Source organism: Martes martes (genome assembly GCF_963455335.1).
Source record: "Martes martes genome assembly, chromosome: 2".
In the NCBI taxonomy this organism is placed as follows: Eukaryota; Metazoa; Chordata; class Mammalia; order Carnivora; family Mustelidae; genus Martes; species Martes martes.
The window spans coordinates 151,291,282-151,306,237 of NC_137889.1; the positions used below are offsets into that span (position 1 = coordinate 151,291,282).

The 14,956-nt window shown below is 38.6% G+C and overlaps 1 protein-coding gene across 14 annotated transcripts in view; it reads right to left on the minus strand.

Annotated features, from left to right (window-relative positions):
- The window catches only part of LDB2 (LIM domain binding 2), a 375,417-nt gene that overhangs the window by 50,920 nt on the left and 309,541 nt on the right, over positions 1–14,956 (minus strand). The window lies entirely within an intron of this gene.

Sequence of the window (14,956 nt, forward strand, 5' to 3'; positions counted from 1 at the left end):
TAACCCCCCAGAATATCAGTCACTCTCACATGTTTGGCATAAACAAACACCACTCCAAATCTCATGCATTCTGGAGAACCATGTCAAAGCTGGAAATAACCTTTCAGGCATTAGGTAAGCAAAAAGGTATTTTTCTTTGCCAGATTTAACATTCCTGGTAAACTGAATACAGAATATTTTTATGCTTGCCATTTTACAGGTGAGGAAACTGAGGCACAGAGAAGTGTTTTTATTTCTGGATCTTGATTGGGACCTAGACTGCATGAACAGCAGAGGTCCAGATGAGGCTGATACTCTTGAAACTGGGAGCCTAAGCGAAGTCTTTTTCCTCTTGATTGCCTTAGGCTTAAATTCTTTTTTGAAAAGTGCCCTGCTCTGCCCCAGCCTCAGCTGCACTTCACAGTAAAGAACTGGCATTAATAAAGGACATCTGCTATGTCAGGTTTCTGTTCTAGGCCCTTTGTGTGACTTAGTTCGTTTAGTTTTCATGACCAACAAGGTCCTGCTACTATCCCATTTTATACCTGAGCAAACTGAGGTCTGAGAGATTAAGTGATTTACTTAAGGTCACCCCACTAGTAAATTGGCTGAGCAGGGTTTTCTTTTGTTTGTTTGTTTGTTTTTCAAGTTTTTATTTATTTGAGAGAGAGAGAAAAGGATGGGCAGAAGGAGAGAGAGAGAGAATCTCAAGTAGTCTCTATGCTGAGAGCAAAGCCCCACATGGGGCTTGATCTTACCACCCTGAGATCCTGCCCTGAGCCAAAAACCAAGAGTCCAACTCAACTGACTGAGCCACCCAGGCACCCCTGAGTAGGAATCCTTAGCCACACCCTAAGGCATTTAACCACTGCTGTCTGGATTATGACACCACCATCAGAAAATGGGAGTTAGTCCCCTGCGTCTCTCACTCTCTCATCAACCCCAATTAGATGCGAGTATCATAGTTGTAATTCAGCAGCCTGAATATCTTTGAAACCCACCCTCTCCTTTCTGTTCCCATTGGGTGCCTCCTTCAAGACCTCACTCTTCTTTATTATGGAACCCTCCCAACTCCCTCGTGGCTTCTAATCTCTGACAAGCAGCTGGGGAGTCTCTCTCTAAACCATTAACTCTCAAGCTTGGCTACATGTTGGAATCATTTGGGAAACTATACAATGTCTGGGTGCACTCACAAAGGTTCTGATTCAGTTTGTCTGGGACATATCTGAGCATCAGGAGTTTAAATAGCACCCCTACTCTGCCCTGAAGTGATTATGATATTCAGTGGAGCTAGAAATACTGATCCGAACTCACAAATATGAGTTTATAAATGGTCCTTCACCTATTAAAAGACCTCAGTGACTATGGGATTATCCAAATTCCTTAGCATGCCAGGTGGTGCTGTTTTGTTAATGCCCCAAGCTGAATTTCTTTCTTTTTTTTTTTTTTAATTTACTTATTTATTTCAGGAGGGGAGGGGCAGAGGGAGAGGTGAGGAGAGAGAGAATTTCAAGTAGACTTCCCACCCCACTGAGCATGGATCTGGAGTGTGGCTTGATCTCACGACTCTGAAATCATGACCTGAGCTGAAATCAAGAGTTGGATGCTTAACTGACTGAGCCATCCAGGTGCTCACTGCCCCACAGTCTGAATTTCTAAATGCATCTTTTAAGTCTTCTGAACCCAATCCCTCTGCCTATGTACATGTGTGCATATGCGTATACACACAAACAGACTGCTGACTTCTTGCTGTGTCCTCTCATGGCAGAAGGGGTGAGAGAGCTTTCTGGAATATTCCACTTTCATAAAAGCACTAATCCTGTTCATGAGGGCTCCAGCCTCATGATTTAAACACTTCCCAAGGCCCCACCTTTGAACGTTAGGATTTTAATATATAAATTTGGGGGGATACATACATTCAGACCATAGCTTCAGGGTTTGCATATTCTGTTCCTTTGCCTGGAATAGCCATTCTCTCCTTTCTTGACTGCCAACCTCCTATTCATGTTCAAAAACCTACTTTTACTTCCCTCTACCAAAAGCTTTCTCTGATCTCCAACAGAGTGGTTTTCCCTTCTGAGCTCACAGAACAGTTAATATGTGGCTTTACTACAACACCCCTGTTGCATAAGCAATTGCCTAGGTTATAGTCCTTTTTTTTTTTTTTTTTTAACTGTCAGGTTCTGAACATAACTTACAGGCTTTGTATTGTCTGCCACCAACCATTCCCACCATGCTCCAATCTAATCTCACATCACTTTCCAATTTACTCCACTCCCAGCCATTGTCCCTCTTCCTCTTCCTGCCAGGGAGCCTTTGTCAGGGTTGACCTCTGACTCTATAATGCCCCTCCCCTGCTCCCTCCAGTTCAAACCAACTTGTCCTTAACTCAGCTCGAGCATCACCCCCTGAGGCAAGTCTTCCATGAGATCTCTCTTGGACTAGAGATGAGTTCCCTTTGTGATATTCACTCAGAAAATCATGTTCCAAGATGGAATTTATTTAGAAATTATACACACATTTGTTTGTGATTATTTGGTAGAGGCCACTTCACTCAGTCATAACCATATGAGAGCAGGAATGTAACTGTTCTTGCTCATCTTTATATTTTCAGGACCTAGCACCATGCCTGGCACCTAGTAGGCATCCTATGAACATCTGTTACAGGAGAGAATGAATGCCAGGCACATAGTAAGTCCTCAGTATATTTTTTGTTATTATTGCTACGCTTGATGAGAGTAAGCAACACATCTTCGTTTTTATAATCCTCAGGTTTTAGAATATAGGGGCACTCAATAAGAGATTATTTCATGTATTATCAAACCTAATGACCATTACTACCATTAATCTAATAATCAGCATTTAAGTATATCAAAAGTGTTCTTTTTTTTTCCATCATAAAACCACAGACAGTAAAAACTGTGTATTTGCATAGTCATTGCCACAGCTAGATATTGCCTAAAGCCACTGGGAAATTAGTAAGGAGATAATGGTTTTCAGAGGGGTGAAAGACCTCTAATAAGAGAAAACTGAAGTGAACATATGTAGTTAAAAGTTGAATCAACATGTAAATATAATTACAGAAAACATGGTTATAACTACCTTTATTTAAATGAGGCAGTCTCTTTACCAATTTATAGTTAAATTTAATAAAGTCAGTCCACCAAACATTTTTTTAGAAAACAGAAATAACATAGGGACATTACTTAGACTCATAGGTGGGGGAAGGCAGATTCTAGAGTTTTCTGGAAAGCTCTATGTCCAGAAAACCCAACTTAACATTTGTTAAATAAATTTTTTAAAAGTAACTCCATGTGTTAATATTATCATATCCAGAGATTATTCCAGAGAGTCATATTAAAACTATGGAACACTCCCTTCCATAAATAATTTGTGGGATTTTCATTAGTGGGCAAATCTCCCTCAGGATTCCAGGCATTGGCTTCTACATGTGCCTCTGAATGGTAGAACTTCTTTGTATTAAAAACTTATATGTCATGTTCAAGAGGCTCTTTGGGTACACGAACCAAATTACAAGGCACCGTGTTATTAAAAAACATTTAAAACATCCACTCAGAGATTCTAAAACAGCATAACAAAAAGACTAGAAGTCAGTCACATCCCTTTAGCTCTAACCCTGAACACCAAATATCTCCTTAAGAAGAAAACCCCAGAGCTTCCAAAGTCCCCCAGTCAGAGCTGCTCTTTTGGGGAATCTCCAGATTTTCCCTCTTAAAATCCGCAGAAGCCCTGACGAGGAGTATCAGTGGAGAGCAAAACAGACCAAGTTCCCAACTGATGGGATTGTTCAGAAATAGCACTTTTGCAATGCTACGGCTGGGCCCAGGCTCTCTTCTCCTTCCTTCCTGGGCTTCATCCTTCATAATGAGCCTCAAGGTTTTAATTACCAACTATTCAGAAGACTCACACCTTACACTCAACAATCTTTTTTGACAATTCTAGATGTCTCAAATGCCTTCAAAGACAACATATCAAAACAACACACACACACACACACACACACACACACACACACGCAGAAATCAACTCAGTGTCTCCCTACAGTTGACTACCCTGTGCCCATGCTACACAAAATCTTTGTCCTATCTCTGTTCAGTGAAGGAAACCAGCATCGAACCTATTTGATAAACTAAAAATGAGGAGACATAGTTGATCACTCCATCTCTGTCACTCCCCTAATCTAATCTAATCACCACAATGCACTAACTCTTCTTTCCTAAAATCTTTCAAAGGCACCCACTTCTCTGAATGAGCGTTCTTTCAACAATTTCCCATTGCTTTAGGGTAAACTTTGAAGATTATATGGTACTGGTTGATATCCCCAGCCTCAGGTTGAATGATACTCCCTATATTGCTGTTTTTAGTCCAACATTAGCCTTCTTTGGGCTCCTTAAATGTAAAAAATCCCCATCCCTACAGGGCCTGTATTCATTCTGGAAGGGTTTCTTCTCCACCTCCCTTCAATCTCTGACCTCCATGACTTTTACTTTCTCTTCTATGATGATATGTGCTTCTTTCCTTCCTGGAAATCACTGCGATTGTAATTTTACATTTCTAAGCTTTGCTCATTTAATATGCATAACTCCCACATGTTAAACTATATTGACAGTAAAAAATAATAATATTCCAACTAAAAAAGTGGACAAAGGATCTGAAAAGACATTTATACAAAAAAAGATACACAACTAGCCAACAGGTCCAAGAAGAGATGCTCAGCATCACTAATCATTAGGGAAATGCAGATGAAAACCATAATAACACATTATCTCACATTCTGTTAGAATGGTTAGGATCAAGAAGACAAGAAATACATGCTGGTGAGGGTGTGGAGAAAAGAGAAATTCTGAGCCCTTGTTGGTGGGAATGCAAATTAGTGCAGCCATAATGGGAAACAGTATGGAGGTTCCTCAAAAAGTTAAAAATAGAACTACCCTAAGATCCAGCAATCCCACTTTTGGGAATATATCTAAAGAAAATGAAAACATTATGTTGAAGAGATATCTGTATCACAATGCTCATAGCAGCATTATTCACAATAATCAAGACATGGAACCAACCTAAAGCATCCATTGACAGATGAATGGATACATATATAGTGAAATATTCTTCAGCTGTAAATAAGAAAGGAAACAAACAATAAACAACAAAACAAAACAAAAACTATGAGGAAATCAAACTATTTGAAGCAAAATGGATAGATCTTGACAACATTATGCTACGTGAAATAAGCCAGACAAAGACAAATATTGTTATGTCATTTGTATGTGGAATATAAAAAAATAATAAAATAATAATAAGAAGAAATTCATAAAAAAAGAAATCAGATTTATGATTACCAGAGGTGTGGAGTAAGGAGACTGGAACCTGGAGAAAGGTGATCAAAAGGTATAACCTTCCAGTTATAAGATGCATAAGTACTAGGGATGTAGAGTACAACATGATGACCCTAGTTAACACTCCTGTATGATGTATCTGAAAGTTGTCAAGAAGGTAACTCCTAAGAGTCTTCATCATGAGGGAAAAATATATAGGTATGTATATATATTTATATATTTTTCTTTTTATATATGTTGTGTCTATATGAGGTGATGAGTGTTCACTAAATTCATTGTGGCAATCATTTCACCTTATGTGTAAGTCAAGTCATAATGCTGTATACCTTAAACTTACACAGTGCTGTATGTCACTTATTTCTAAGTAAAGCTAGGAAAGAAGCTATAGTGAAAGCAGGATTCAATTAGACCAATTACCTAAAATGAATAAAGAAAACTTATCTGGAAGCCCCTTTCCAAAAAAACCAAAAAACAAAACAACAACAACAAAAAAACAGAACCAGATGGTTTCACAGGTAAATTAAGTAAATTAGGCTGAGGTAGTTTCATAAGGGAATTCTACAAAACATTTAAAGGCAAATAACTTCAATGTGATTCACATAATTCTGGAAAAATTTAAAACACAAAGAGGAACTTTTCCAAAGTATTCATGAGGCCAGGATACCAACAAGAGTCAACATTATAAAAAAGGGAATTTTAGCTAAATTTTTCCTTTGATTGCTGATGCAGAAATTATAAGTAAATATTAGCAAATGGAATCTGTGGCCCAGTAGGGTTTGTTTCAGTAATGAAATGATGACTTGCTGTCAAGAAATCTAAGATGGTATTTTGTATAGTATTTATATACAAATTTATATACAAGGCATTGGCCTGGGTCCAGTCTCAGCTTTGTCACTTACAGGTTGTCTGATCTTGTTAAGTTATTTGACCTCTATGAATTTCAGTTTTCTTAACTTCAGAATGAAAATAAGAAAAGTAATGAGTTCCAGATTGGGCAAGGGTTAAATAAGTTGATACATGTGAGAACTTATACTGCCTTGGATATCAATTGTACCAAATAAGGATCATCTTTTTTTAAATTATGTTATGTTAGTCACCATACAATACATCATTAGTTTTTGATGTAGTGTTCCATGATTCATTGTCTTAATAATAATCTTAACCATAAAAATAAAAAGAAAAAATAATACCGCCTCCTTGGACACAAGAAATGCATGGGATAAAATTCAGTATCCATTTTTTTTTAACTTAAATAGCTCTTAATAAAATAAGAATAGATAGATATTACCTTAACATGAGAAATATATCTATCTCAAATCATAAGCCATCATCCTGCTTAATGAAAAAATCCAGAAGCATTCCCATTAAAGTCAGACACAAGATAAGGATGTTAATTATCCTCACTATTATTTAACACTTTTCTGATGATACTAGCCAATGTAATTAGAAATAAAATATAAAAGTTGGAAAAGACTTGGTAAAAGTGTCATTATTTGCAAATGATACAACTTAGCTAGAACACCCAAGAGGATAAACCAAAAGAACTATAATAAATATTAAGAAGTTTCTGTAAGGTGCTTGGGAATAAAGTTAAAACACAGAAATCAATACCTTTCATAAATAAAAACAAAAACAAACTATAACATGGCAGAGAATATATACATTTAAGATTCTAAACAAGAAATACATTATTAGGTCCAAAGTTACCAAGAAATGAAAAATATATTCATATATTATACACACACACACACACACACATCTGTATATGTAACCATACACTCACACGCACAAACATATGCATTTACAACCCAGACAGACAGAAAAAGAAGAACCTCAAAATATTACCAAAGAACACAAGAAAGACCTCAATCCTGGAAAGGTTACCCAGGATTTTGGCTAGAAAGAACCAACATCATAACGATAGCAATTTCCCCCAACATCAATTTGCAAATGTAAAAGAATTTCAATGGAATACCAATAAACTTATTTTAAAATTAGATAATCTAATTCTAAAGTTTAGATGGAAAAATAAAGACTAAAGAGTCCTATGAAGAAGTATAATGATGTGATGCCAATTCTACTAGATACTAAACTATATTTTAAAGCAATAGCAATTTGTTTTAAAGTGTAGTGTTGGATAAAGAATATAAAGACAAATTAACAGAACAGGAGTTGGAGTCCAGAAACAAACTCAAATACCTATGGCAATTTAAAATATGCCAGAGTAGTATTTCAAATCAGTGAAAACAATACCTATTAATCAACAAATTCTGTTTGAACAATTGGACAATTAAGTAGGTTCCCCACACTTTATGCTGCCCAAATCCCATGTGGATCAATTATTTAAATATTAAAAAATCCCCCCAAATTTTAGAAGTTGCATTAGAAAATAAAGAGAAATGTATTTTTATTATTATAGCTCAAAGAGGGCTAACGCTAAATTTAAAACACAAAACAGAAGACATAGGGGAAAATTGCTTCATTTAACACACACACAACAAAACCAAAAAACATTCAATGAACAAAGCAACCTTACACAATATTTTAAAAAATAAAAATAAAAACATGCCATGCAATTCTAATTATATCACAACAAAGTATGTACTTCTTTAAAATATAAAGTCCTGCATATCTGTAAAAAAAGAATAGCAACGCAATAGAAAAATGGATAAATTATGAGCAAATAATTCACAAGAAAGGAAATACAAATGGCTCTTAAGTATATGAGGAGATAATAAATCCCTCTTGTAATAAGAAAAATGCGTATTATAATGAAAATGAGGTATCATTTTTCACCTATAATACTGGAAAATAGGAAAAAATTTGATAGCTTCTAGTTGTTGAAAAGTGTGGAAATAGCCATTTTATATGTTGCTGGTGAGGCTGAAACCTGGTACAGTTTTCTAAGTTGACCAGCTTGACAATATCCAGCAAAATTACAATGTACATGGTTTTTGACTTGGCAATTTTATTTCCAGAAATTTCTCCTAAAAAATTCAGGTTTTTAGTAGCTCCTGTGAAAAACCACATGTAAAAAGATATTTTCACATCATTGTTAATAGCAGAAAAAGATTAGACTGAAGTGTCTGTCAATAAAGCACTTAGTAAAATAAAATATAGTCTATCTCTAGAGTGATAGACTTCCTTGGGATATATCTCTGCTGCTTTTATAAAGAATGCCACTGCTAAACACTTTGAACTGTATGTATCTTGTATTACCATTGTGTGTGAGTGTGTGCATATATGGGGGCTAAAAGCAATACATGTTTGCATTTGTATAGAATGTCCCAGAAAGAAAAACAAGGAACCTGGCAATGTTGTGTACTTCTAGGGAAGGAAACTGAAAGGTTGGGGTGGAGTGTGAAGGCATACAGTTTCTAAGTTTTGCACTAGTATATGAGTACATTGTCTATTCAAAATATAAATAAGTTTTAAAATGAGATTATCAAGGTTGGTTAAGTCACTTGCAGTGCCTGGTACAAAGTCATGAGGTAATGAACGGCTGTTGTGTTTACAATTATGTGCTGAGTAGGAAGTGGATGATGATGGTGGAAAGTGGAAAAATCATAGAGCCAAATTATTGGTTCCCTTTGATATGGGGTCTTGTTTCGTAAATATTGGGATGACCTATACGAAATAGCCAATATTTGACAGTATTTGATCTGCAAAAAATAGCAATTTTGTATTACTCAACCAGAATTATTTTCTTCTGTCTAAACTAGAATCTGCTAGTAACTGGGATGGTGGCTGTTCGTTGAATTATTTCTGGCCACCTAAACCCACACGGCTTCCAGATTTGGAAAGCAAGAGTTAAGAGAGTGTGCTGAATGATGAGGATCCTGAACTTAATGAATCAATTTGGTTCCTGAGTTTTGGATAGCAGGAGTTTGGACACTGAGGCTTTGGTTAGTAAGTGAGGAGGAGTATCTGTTTTCACAGGAGAATCTTACAGCTTACAGGGCATTTTAAAAAAGTGGCCTCAGGGCGCCTGTGTGGCTCAGTGGGTTAAGCCTCTGCCTTCAGCTCAGGTCATGATCCCAGGTTCCTGGGATCAAGCCCCACATCGGGCTCTCTGCTCAGCAGGGAGCCTGCTCCCCCCACCCCACCGCCTGCCTCTCTGCCTACTTGTGATCTCTGTCTGTCAAATAAATAAATAAAATCTTAAAAAAAAAAAGTGGCCTCATGTGTTCTTTAGCTAGGCGAGGTAAGTGTTAGCCCAATTTTACAGAAAAGGAACGGTTTCTGCTTTTAACAGCAAACCAGAACAGATGTAACACATTTGGTGTCGAGAAAATTGACAAAGGACTAGACCCACTGCCAGGGCATGGCCGCTTTCAATATTCGGACTATATTTCTTGTTCTAAAGCAAGCTCCGGTCCTTCCCGCCTCCCATCTGTTAGTGAGATACCCAACGTCCTAAAGCTCAGAAGTTGAATGTAAATGGTAGGGTTGCTATCAACTCACATATGTTTGTATATTCTGTTAATCAACATCATGAAAGCTTTCAATTTTCAATTTTTAAGCTTCCCATTCATGGTGAAACTGCTAAAAATATGATAGATGGCCACAAACTTCTTCTTTGGTAAAGCACTGACAGAATCAAAAGGGGGTGCTGGGAAAGGAAGGAAGAGAAATGACTTCATTGGTTGGTTCCTAAAGCTACAGATACTTTTTCTAAGAAATCCACACTGTGAGGTTTCCGGAGTTGAGTTCTACTCTTAGGACAAAAATTTCCATGATGATTCTTGGCACTATTGACCTAAAAAGCAGTAACTCCCCTTCCTTATTTCACAAAGCTTGAGAAATCGGCAAAAAGAGAAGAGGGAGAAATTAGTGGGCTTCTCGGAGAGACTTCTAGTCTTAGGCTATGACTGGCCTATAAAAGATTTCAAGGATGGGGTGCCTGGGTGGCTCAGTCAATTAAGCATCTGCCTTCAGCCCAGGTCATGATCCCAGAATCCTGGGATCAAGGCCCACATTGGGCTTCCTGCTCCTCAGGGAACCTGCTTCATCCTCTCCCTCTGCTTGCCACTTCCCCTGCTTGTGCTCTCTCTCTCTGTCAAATAAACAAATAAAATCTTTGAGAAAAAGATTTTAAGGATATCAGAGGCAATGTATGTGAGATTCTCATGAGCCCAGACTATTTAGTATCAATAGAGAAATTGATAGCTAGAGATCAGAGCAGACCCAGACATAAAGTAAGTGCTCAATGAACATTTGTAAATTGAATGGATGTGAATGGGTCCTGCAAACAGAGTACAAGACAAGAAGAAAACCAGAGACCATCCTACACTAAAAGGCAAACAGACTTGGGTGAGCCTATTGTTTTCAGTTTCTTCACTTCCAGCATGGGATTTATTAATATTTTACTTGTGGAATTTGCTAATGTTTTGTGTTCCTTCTTTTTAAAATGCTTATGTAGAAGTCCTTAGAAGTCATGCTTATATCCTTTGTCTTACGGATTAGGCACACTTAATCAAATAACATGAACGACCCTCACCTAACTTCACAGACAAGGCTGTTTATGAATTGCAAAGAAGAATATCAAATCCTTAGAGGAAAGCACTACAGGTGTACAGTCTGTGAGGTCAACGATAGCTAACAGCCTTTCCATAAGCATTCTCAAGTATTCCAAGGCTAGGCTTGGGTCTGGGATTTTATAAATGGTTTCCTCTTTAAAAACCTTCAATTTGTCAAGGAGTGCATCTGGAGCTGAGTCGACTTAAAATTATTGACTTTTCAGTCACTGAATATCAGGTCCTGTTGAAGACATCAAGGAAGAGAGACAAGGTTCCTGCTTTCAAAATATATCTCAGTGGCCTGAATGAAAGGTCAGAAGGATAAACAGCAGAACAACAGAAAGGCAAACTGATGACTATGCAAGATAATTCACCAATAAAGATGCTACAGGAAAAAATAAGACAGATAATGAGGTGTGGTAGAAGGTAGCTGGGGTTGTCCAGGCCACTTGAGATGAGCTGGCCAGGAAGGAACTCATGGAAAAGATGATGTGCCCTGAGACCTGAATAATGGTGAGGCAGCCAAGCAAAAATCTGGCCAGAGTATCTCAGGCAGTGGGAATGATGATGATGATGATAGAGCAGGTATTTACTAAGCACTTACTATGTGCCAGCCTTTATTTTAAGCCCTTTACCAGTACAATTTCATTTAATTCCCTCAACACTCATTGAGGTAAGGGACTACTGACAAGGAAATTGAGGCACTGAATGAGTAGACCATCGCCCAAGTCTCCAGAGCTAGAGAAATGATCTGATACAGAAGAACAGAGGTCTGCCACAGGGAGAAACTTGGTATGCTGGAAAAGCAAAACAGCCTGGGGAACTGGACACTGCTACAGAATGAAGGTGGGGGCAGAAAGGGGATTGGGATCATATCCCATAAGGCCTTCTGGACAACCCAAGGATTCTGGATTTTCACTGGATGGTTTTAAGCAGATGATTAAGATCCACCTCAGAGGAATGACATAACCTGATCTAAGTCTTTAAAATAAATGTTCAGGTACTGGGGATAGTAGCCCAGGTGTTGGAGGGGTGAAAACCTAGTTGATGGGTAACACCTTTGAGGTCTGGGATGTGGAAGAAGTCTGAGAGAAACTCAGATATAAGACAATCATGAGATGAGTTCAGTCCTGGCGTTGACCCCATTATGTGTAAGAGTCTCGAGTTCTCTATCCATTGCATCTGTTGACAACTGCTTGTTGACAATTTGGCAGAATAGCTTGGTCATCTTAGTGGAAATGACTGACCTCATCCAGCTCTTCAACCCAGCTCTTGTTAGGAGGTGACATTTCTGCAGCATGACAGAGTTGTGAGGGCATCAGGCCAACATGGGATCCAGTCCCAGTCTGGCAATTTACCCACTGAATGATGTTAGATGAGTCCCATAACCTCTCTGAGCCTCAGTTTCTACTTCTGTAAAATGAGGTCATTAACACCTGCATTCTGTTGCAAGGATTCAATAAAACCAAGTCTGTGTATTGCACATAGTAGGTACTCAATAACATCAGGTCAATGCCCTCCCTTCTCCTTTGGGTGGAATATGGCAGACATTGCAAATTTTACTTGTTTTCTCTTAATTATAGTATGCATTTATAGCTACTCCCAGGCTCATTATGTAGAGCAACACCAGAGACTGACCTCAACTCTCCCTCCCTTTCATGTACTTATTACCCACCTCTGTGTTTCTTGAACTCTGCTAGGGACAGATGATGAGGTCAAACAATCTAATAACTATCACCGTATTTAAATAATTTGAGTTTTCTGTGTGCAGTAAGATGGTGCCTGTGCCAAGGTGGAAAGCAGCCCAAGACCAGACACACAAAGCTTCTGGGTCTTATTTCTAAGGAGTAAGACCTCCCAGGCCCTCTTCATATTTCAGGCTACTTCCCTACCTATGCTCTGAAATTCAAACAGTTCTCCCTTTGGCCCCTTCCCTGCATTTTCCTGCCACATTTTTTTTTTTTTTTTACCCATTCTACACAATTAGGAAGACTATTTCCCGGGAGAATTAACTCTGGGTTCCATCTTACACTTAACTGCAATCCCTCAGCTTTTCTTTCCCTGGACTGCCAATTTCCCACTTACCATCCTCTTGATTTTCGGTGTCTTGTTAAACAAAAATTTCTTTCTCTTTCTCTGTGTCTGAGACTGCAAAATTACTTTCTTTAATCCAAGCCCTATTTGTACTTTTAAGACCAAGAATTTTAGAAACATTCATGGCTCTGAAATTGTTTTCAGTTAGGATTGCTCTGCTAAAATACTGTTGTTTGTGTGTTGCATTTGTGTGTGTGTGTGTGTGTGTGTGTGTGTGTGTGTGTTCTTTTAATGTCTGATAGCCATTTCCTCTGGCTTGACTTTAGAAATCACTGTTTTCTAGGCACTTGGATGTCTTTATGTTATGGTTATTTCATTTCCTTAAGAGTTAACTACTTTAATTCCCTTATCATACAGTCATATGTACTACTTTTCTATCTCCAAATGCAATTAAAAGTGCCCTTCGGGTGTTCCAAGTTTTAATCATTCTGTGTGTGAAGCATTCCCATGGCTCAGAAGCGCATTCTGTGCCTCCTCTCTGATGGAGCCTTTCTCTTAGGAGGAGGAGGAGGAGGAGGACTAGAAGAGACAGGATGAGGTGTGACAGCTTTGTTTCAGATGCCATTGTTTCAGATGCCAAATTCCTCCTTTTGAAAGCATTGGCTCTCCTGCCTGGGCCAGGGCCAAGAAACCAGTTCTCACTAGCAGTGGCCACGGACAGTGATCCAGGAGGACAAGCCAGACCTGAGCCCAGGAAATCACTGTTGCCCCCGACTGGCTTTGTGACCTGAGGCAATGATTGATTTTTAACTGTAAAATGGGAATAATCACACCTATCTCATTGTTTTATTGAGAACATAAAGAAATTCCTCAAAGCTAATGGTATTATTATGCTAATTGTTATTCTGGATGGTCCTTGGAAAGACTGGAGCTCATCTTTGAATCGGTTTATGTCACAGTGCTCTGTATGTATGCATGTGCTCACCAAACTGTGACATGTGCTTCTCCTGCCCTTGATTAGTGACCACCTGCCATGCAAGTTTGATAACACCTGAACCTCTCTGTGTCCTAATCAGTGGGATGAGTCTGTGCACTTGGATGTCCTGGCAATGTCAGATTGTTATAGTAGTTTTAAAGTTCTTCCTCTCATTTTCTGTACTTAATCATGGAAGGGGAACACTTTGCAAACCCACCCTGAGCCATGGACCTCATCTTGAATAGCACACTTTAGGCTGTGAGCCATTTCAGAGTCTAAAATGTGCAATCACTGTGGGAGGTCCAGAAGGAAGATATGCTGGTATGGTTCCTACACCCTCCTCACCCCAAACTTCAGTGTTTGAAAAGGGCTTTTGCCAGTCTGTCTTAGTGCATGAATGGTGAATGGTCTGCCCTGATCCCAGCCTGTTCTGACCACCAATAACTATGTGGTTCATCTTAATTGCTGAGAGGGGATTCCCGTTCCATCCTTGGGCTTGGCTTGGCATTTGGTGGGAAATAGGATTGGACTGTCATCCCTTCTTATGTCATAAGACCAAGGAAAATAATGTGGCTGATGGTCAAAGTCATATAAAAATAAAAAACAAAAAAACCCTTGGCAGACGTACCCTACAGCCCAGCAATTGCACTACTAGGTATTTACTCCAAAGATACAGATGTAGTGAAAAGAAGGGGCACATACACCCCAGTGTTCATAGCAGCAATGTCCACAGTCAAACTGTGGAAAGAGCTGAGATGTCCTTCAACAGATGAATGGATAAAGATGTGGTCCATATATACAATGGAATATTACTCAGCCATCAGAAAGGATGAATACCCACAATTTGCATTGACATGGATGAAACTGGAAAAGATTATGCTAAGTGAAATAAGTTAAGCAGAGAAAGACTATTATCATATGGTTTCATTCATATGTGGAACATCAGGAATAGCATGGAGGACCACAGGGGAAGGGAGGGACAATGGAATGGGAAGAATCCAGAGATGGAGTCAAACCATGAGAGACTCTGGACTCCAGGAACAAAACTGAGGGTTACAGAAGAGAGATGGGTGGGGAGATGGGGTAATCGGGTG